Raw genomic sequence first — 7,509 nt, forward strand, 5'->3', positions numbered from 1 at the left:
TTGTCTGCTGTTTCATTTGGAAGTATGACAAATATTAAAAATAACCATCCCAAGGCACGTCTCCCCACTTGGACACGCTCCTCTTCCCCTGCGGCCCTGACACATCTCCTCCTCGCTCCCTTGGTCCCTCTAAACCCTCTAAAAAAATGGGTTCATTTGCTGTACTAATTAATGACCAGACAGTGGATTTGAGGGAGCTGAGAAGTATCTCAGCCCTCCTCGCTCCCATCTTCTCAAAAACATTGTCGCTGAATTGTCTTCCATGCCACGCTTGGACGTCTCCTGAATTTCTCCATGAAGACTGGTCATTGCCAGAAAATTGTGATCAGAGGCATCTTTCACCCAAATGGACCCAACTGGTCCATCCCAGGCAGTGCTCCATCCCATGGCCAGCTCCAGCCAGAGGCGAGGGGTGCCAGTGGTGGGAGGAAGCACCAGTCCAGCCTCTCTTACGGTAAACACAGGACATCCTATTCAGGAATGTGTCACCACGACTGTTCCCATGGAAAGTCGGTAGCTATCCAAGAAGCGAAGAGAAAGACGAAAAAATAATCAAAAGGAGACTGGAAGACCAATGCGGAAAACTAAGGCTCTGAAATCCTTCACACGGGGTTGCCAAGGAGGCAAAGACACACAGACACACATGCACACCTCTGTCCACGCCACCCCCAGACGTTTTTCATCACCGAGGCTGGAAACATCCTCTTTCCACCGGGGGTTGAGGGGATTTGTGAGGGACCCGGCTCCAGCCTCGCACCTTTCCCAGGCTGCAAAATGAACCAGGGGAACTCTCTGCAGCCCGAACCGAAACGCCCCGTCGTGCAGGAAACGGTAGCGGAGCTGCTGGAGCGGAAACGCGGGGAGCACGAGCCAAAAAAGCCGCACGTCCCAGCCCGACCAGACCCTCCAAAGCACAGAGCGTAGTCACGCTCCTGCCCTTCTCCTGCCTCCTTTACGATATCAGCATGGAGTTATCCCGTGATGGCCTTGCTGCTTCGAAGCAAGATTTGTGGCAGTACAGCCTACTCCCGTATCAAGCGAGCATCAATCTCCCATCGTCTGAAGGACACGATGTCTGGTACGTTTAGCACTGAGACCCCTCTGTTTCGGCAAAAGTCACCCAGGGACTTTGGAAGAAATTCAAGGTTTACACTGAGTAATGGGCCACAGAAGTCTCTCTGCAGCAAGGTAAAGCCCAGCTACCTCTGGCCCTAAACAGCGGCCGTGAATCAAAATGACACTGAAAATCACAAGAACGCCATAAGACCACATGACTTTGTTATACACAGAACATTTGGGGGTTTTCTTTTAGAACTACTATGTTGCAACTCTTTAAGATACTCTTCCAGGCTTTTGTCTGCGAACATGAGTGCTAAAAAAGCTTGTTTTTTAAAAAAAGTAAATAGATTAAAAGCCTAGATTTGTCTGAATTTGGAGAGGAATCTCAGGTCCACAGGAAAGACCGAGAGACTAAGACTACCAGATTGGCAATGCCACCTTGACTCCATGAGGAGACTGCCCAGCTTCACCGCCTCTCTCCAGCGAGGGTTGAAGGTTGGCCCACGAATTGACTTCAGCAATAAGGAGCTATGAAGCTGGCAGCAAGGTGGTGGGAAGGAGACCTTCAGAGAAGCCAACGCTAAGAGCTGCTTGGCCAAAGCCACCCGTTTGCTCTTGAGGGCTGAACTGTCATATGACAGCAGCCCCTCCTGGAGACCTGACCTCCTTTCTCCATCCCAGAGCTGCCGCTTGGTGCATAGGGATGGCTGGGGGGACAGGTCTATTCATCAAGACAGAGCAGAAGTTCCTCCTCATGCTTTTCACCCCAGAAAGACAAATCATCCCTTGCTGGCTTTTCCTGGACGACTACTCCAGACAACTTCAGAAGGAGTGAGGATATGAGCCCCTGAGACAGGAATGATTTTTATTCAGCCTGATGGCTTGTCTACAGAGAGGTACTCAAGAAAATTAATCTAAAATTAAAAGAAGGTATGATTTCAGAGTGGATTAGTCAAAGTGCACACAACCCACCAGGTGGCCACTCTTGTTCGGCTTTAAATCAGCCCTCATTTAGTTTAGCCAAAATGAAGTAGGTTAAATCAAATTAAAGTCTCCTTAGCTCTGAAAGCCGACAAGGGGGAGCTGATGCAGTTTAAGAAAGTTAATACAGGAGAAATCTGGTGATGGTCCCCACACAAACAAGCCCCCAGATGTCGCATTGGGCATCGACACTGACCAAACATCGGGGGTGGGGCACGCCTGCCTCCCCAGCTGAGGTTGGCCTTTCCTGATTCCTGGAGATGGAAAGCTCTGACTGATGTCAGATTTGATGTCACATCAGCAGCTTTTGCTATTTGCTCAGTTTTTGTCACGGAGAAAGGCAGGACAATAAGAAGACAGCGGACAGACCACACCACAGAACTGGGGAGTGGGGTGCACGGTGCAGCAGGCAGTGGGGTCCATCCACTGTCCACTGTCTTCTAGGACAGGATAAGCAAGCGGACAGAGAGGCGAGGTGGGCTTGCCTATCCACAGCGAGAAGCAGCCTCGCTGGGTGGGACGGGGAGACCGAATTCATCGCCTTGCTCTCCTCTCCATCTGGCTGGTTTCATACTTGGGTTCATATTGAGCGATGCGGGGAAGGAGTTGGCCCTGAGCTACTCATCCTGCTGGCTGAACCTCTGCCAGCTGGCCAGCACTGGGGAAGAGTTGTCGCATCTAATGTCACTCAAGTTAGGCGCCGTGCATTGGCGATGTGTCTAGACTCTATCCATGAGAGATGAGGGCCACAAGGGTCTCGCAAAGGGACGAACATGCAGATCTCCTGTGGGTAGGTTTTGCAGCCAAAAAATCCCCACTTTTTGTAAGAATCACACTAACTCTTTCAATGAGGAAGGGGAGCGGAGGAAAAATGTCCCTTCTTGTGGCAGGGGCTCTTCCTAAAGGGAAAGAGTCAACCCCAAACCCAAACAGGGACTATTGGCTTCTCTGGGACCTCACAGCCCAACAAAGCCAGACCACAGAGGGGCATTAAAGCTGGCATTAGCAGCACGGATCTAACGCCCAAACTTGTGCCATCAAAATTGAGGATGCCAACCTCAGCTGGAGGCTGACACTTGCTGGAGGCCCAGCACGGAGGAGGTCCAAGCTGCAGCCCTAAGGGGCAGAAAACAAGAGGAGAGACTCCAAACCTGAAGGAATAAGGAGACCTCAGCCTGGTCACAGGCAGCTCCGGTGCAAGGGGAAATGAAGTGGAGACGGGTGACTGGAAGGTCAGTTTGTGCTGGCACACAGCACCGCTGCGGCGTTGCAAAGCGTTGTCCCCTGCTTCTTGCACCTCCCTTTCCTCCCCACATCCCCTGAAGATTTACAGCAGGAATCGCCCTCCCGCAACAGCCTCTGCCTGCTCCTGCCACTGAGGCTTTCGGTGGGGATGCTGCCAGCCCCCGGCGGGGCCATGTTCAGGGCAGGGCTCGAGGATGCTTGCCCACCCTGAGGGCAGAAAGGGCCAGCGGAAAAGCGATGTCGAGGAGGCGATAAGACCCAAAGCCTCACCCTCCTTTGTGCACCCAGCACCTTTAATGAGTCACGAGTCAGCCCAAATTTACACCCTCCAGCCAGCGACTTTATTTTTAACCTTTTCGGGATTGTGAGTCATGTTGCCTCCCCCAGCCCATCCATACATCGCCCACCACCGAGCCAGGATGGACCCAAAGACAACGAGCTGAACACATTTTGGACTGGATGATCCTTATGGGTCCCTTCCAACTTGAGATATTCTATTATTCTGTGATCTTTGGTCCATCGAGACTCAAAGGTGCTGGGATGTGAAGTGGCTAAAGACACAAGTGATGCCAAGTGATGTAGGAGCCACCTCCAAGAGGCACTGGTGACCTCCTCAAGCATCCCAGCCTCTCTAAGTAAAATTTTGGGTGATTCCTAGTTAAATACCCACTCCCCAGTGCCATCTGCTTTGCTGCTCATTCAGGCTGTGCTGGGGACAGGTTCCTCTGCAGGCACGTCTGGGACACCTGCAAACCTTCACCGACATAAAAGCTGCCACCGCACGCCCCTCACCCCGTGTTTTTGCAGAAGAGCCAAACTGAGTGGCAGGATCCGTCCCTCTGCCGCGATCAGTCCCCCATGACCTTGGCTAGCCGGGGTTACCGAGCCAGCAGCCCGGAGATTTCCTGTTAACACCGCGAGGAGGGCTCCACATTTCCTTGGGATCCTTTGTGTGTCGGTGCTATTTCGGGTCCCACCTTTTTTTCCTTGGCTCCCCACCCACACCTCCCTCAGGGTGGGGTCTTCCCGGATAATTCGGAGCTCTATATATACACACATGCATGTACGTATGCACCTACATATATTTACATAGCTGTGCATGCGAGTTGAGCCTTCGGGCATTGACTGGACACGGCGGACTTGGCAGGAGGCTCGGTGCTATTCTTTAGGTGGGGAGAGCCTAGGAAGGGAAGGACACAGCTAACCCTCCCTCCTATTCAAAACTATTTAAAGACTGTCTGGCACAGAGTTTCTTTCCCACCAAATGGCTCCAGTGACGATCTGGCTTTACAGGCTGTGTAATCTGATCAACTTCTATTGTTGGCAAATTCATAATTGCCTCATTATTTAACTCTCCTGAAACAGTCAGTTTTACAGAAAAAGAATATCCATTTTAACTTTTTTTTTTTGTTTTATTTTGTTTTTCAAGAGCACTGGGACTCAGTTTCCAATTGAAGAACTTCTGTTCTTCAACAGCTCCTGCTCTTCCCCTCCTTAAAATAATACACATGATCACAGGAATCACCGATGAAAGGCACAAACAGTGAGAGCTAACCTTTTCCAGTGCTGTCCTAGCGCAGGATTCTCCAGCACGGCATATTTATTACCCAGTGGCCTCTTACATGTATCTGTGAGCAGCACAAGTAGAGGAGCCTTAACTATTTCCCCCCAGAGAGGAAGGATGCTCTTGCAAGGACTATGCACTGGCTCCCATCTTTGCTCAGCCACAACCCTCTGAAACAGCCCTGGTTACATTTCTTAACCTCTCCCTGCCTCAATTTCCCCCGTCTCTACATGCAAGAGCAGATAGATTTCGGATAGAGGAGCTCTCTTCATTTACGGGCTGGTCCAACACCTTGCTAGCCGGGGCCCCAACCTTGGTTAGGTGCCAGAGCAATACAAATAATTACTAATAGTAATCCCCACGAGAGTCTATTACATTATGGTTCAACTTCCTCCCAAACAATTGCTCCTCTTCCTTGCTTTGTATGTTCTTCAAAAGAAGCGGCTGCTGTGCTTTAGGGCTGGGACACCAGCCGCGGTAAACACACACCCAGCGTTCCTGCTCAGCTGGGCCTGGGCAGCAAAAAAAAGATAAATCTGATTTAAGACAATCACATTGTGGGCAGGAAAAAAATCGAGGGTTTAATGGAAACGGCAACCTAGCAGCACTGAACAGCATTTATCCTGAGAAGTCCCTTAGGGCACATTTATTTACTATTTACAGGATGATCTTATTCAGAATGGCAATAAGAGCACGAAACGTGGAGAGCAGAAGTGCCCACTGGTCTCAGGGCTCAAAACATCTTCATTCAGAGGGCAGTGAAGGTCCCGACACTGCAGGAGCACTCACTTGAGGGAAGCAGAGATTTACTGTGGACACATAGCTTGCCACTGCTTGGACATTTCCCTGCTTTCTGCCTACACTGCAGGCACCCTGCCTCCACCACCCGAAAGGTGCATAAAGGGAAAGATGACCCATAAATGAGAAGAAAAATGCCCCTGGTCCACAGCCAGTCCTGGGCTGAAGCCGGCCCATCCACTGGGTGTGTGGGCCTAGCAAATTGTCCTTGTAGGGTATACAGGGTATAGGAGCACCCCAATGCCATAGGTTTAGGTGCAAGATCAAACTCCTATGGCAGCTGGGAACCCAAAACATTGAGTGTCCAACAAAAAGTGGGATGGTAATGCAGAGAGGCCATCCCAAAGTGGTTTGAGCTGGATCATGTTGGAGCAGAGTGGGCTTTGGGTGGCCTCTCTTGAGGTCCTTGGATTCTCATTCAAGCAGTTAGCTTGCTCTGAAACATATGGTGGCACACCTCCAAGATGTTTTTTCCATTGCTAGGACCAGGAATTAAGGCCTACACAGCATGTAGCAAGGTGGAGAAGGAAGAAGGGTCTCCCTTATTAGTCAGCCAACTGGCCTGACTTAATGCTGACGAAAAACAATGCACATTTTGGTCACCCCTTCCAAGATGGAGCCTGCAGTGGCTTTAATTAGTCAATTAAATGTGGTTTTGTCATAGGAGATGAGACACAACCGGGACCAGCCAGCTGGGTTCTTGGCTGCTGAATGACATTGTCTTTCCAGCCCAATGACCTCATTGTTATGACTCAATAGGGGAACAATGTTGTCCACCCAGCAGCCCAGCAAGGAGTGGGATTCCTGCGTGGTTACAGCTGAGCAGAAGAGCATGGGAAGTTGTGGGATGTCGCCGGGTCGGGGACGCAGCGCTTTGCGCTCAGTGCAAGCAGGCTGTGGTAGGTTTTAACGGTATGTTTGCGTGCTGAGAAATTCCAGAAAAAAATATAATATAATACAGATATAGCACGCAATGGTGATCATATTCAGCTCCCCAAAAACTCAGCATCTGTTCCCTGGACAGGTAGGTCCAGGTAGTGGGTTTGAGCATGAAGAGACTCACTGGTTAGGGAGGAAAATGCTAAATGGCATCTAATGGAAAGGATACACTCCGGGTGATTTGGGTGGAAAAAAACCCCTGCCCATGTCACCTTTTGAGCTCAGGGCTTCACTGACATCTCCCTGCCACTGAAACCCTTCTCTCCAGGGCAGTGTCTGGCCGTCGTGCCGCAGGGCAGGCCATGGCAGGGCAGGGGAAGGGAGCAAAGGAAGCAGGAAGGAAGAAGGAGCTGCATCCCCTCCCTGCTGTTAATCATCCTCCTCCTTCTCCTAAGAGAGGCCGGCAGGTCTGCAAACCCCACGCTGGGCTCCCACCTTGGAAGGGACCCAGAGAGGTGACCAGCAGCTCTGGGCGCAGGAAGGGGGGCGTGGGGCTGGGCTTCATGATAATATCCAAATTACTCTGATCCCAGGACGGCGGAGGCCAGATCCTGCTTTTGGCTCAGCAGTGAAAACTCTGACACATCAGCTTGGACATTTCCTTTAGAAAACTGAGCTGGAGTGGCGGCGGAGTTGGAGACGGGAGGAGAGGGCAGGGAGTGCAGGTTGGGTCTGTGATGGGACCCGCAGAAAGCCATCAGCAAAGCAGAGGAGCGTGAGGGAGAGGGCACTGAACTGGGATTCAGTGGGTGCTGCTGGTTGTAATCCTGCAGCTGGAGGGTAGGTATGGGGGGGTGAGGGAGAGCAAATGCAGCCCCAGGTTTGGGGTGTGCTGCACTGGTGAAGACTGCAGCTACGCGAACAGCCCTGTCATGTTTGCAAGTGATCACTGCCAAATCAAAGCATGACTTTGCTGCAAAAAT

This window comes from Aptenodytes forsteri, unplaced genomic scaffold (assembly GCF_000699145.1).
Source record: "Aptenodytes forsteri isolate BGI_AS27 unplaced genomic scaffold, ASM69914v1 Scaffold173, whole genome shotgun sequence".
Classification (NCBI taxonomy): Eukaryota; Metazoa; Chordata; class Aves; order Sphenisciformes; family Spheniscidae; genus Aptenodytes; species Aptenodytes forsteri.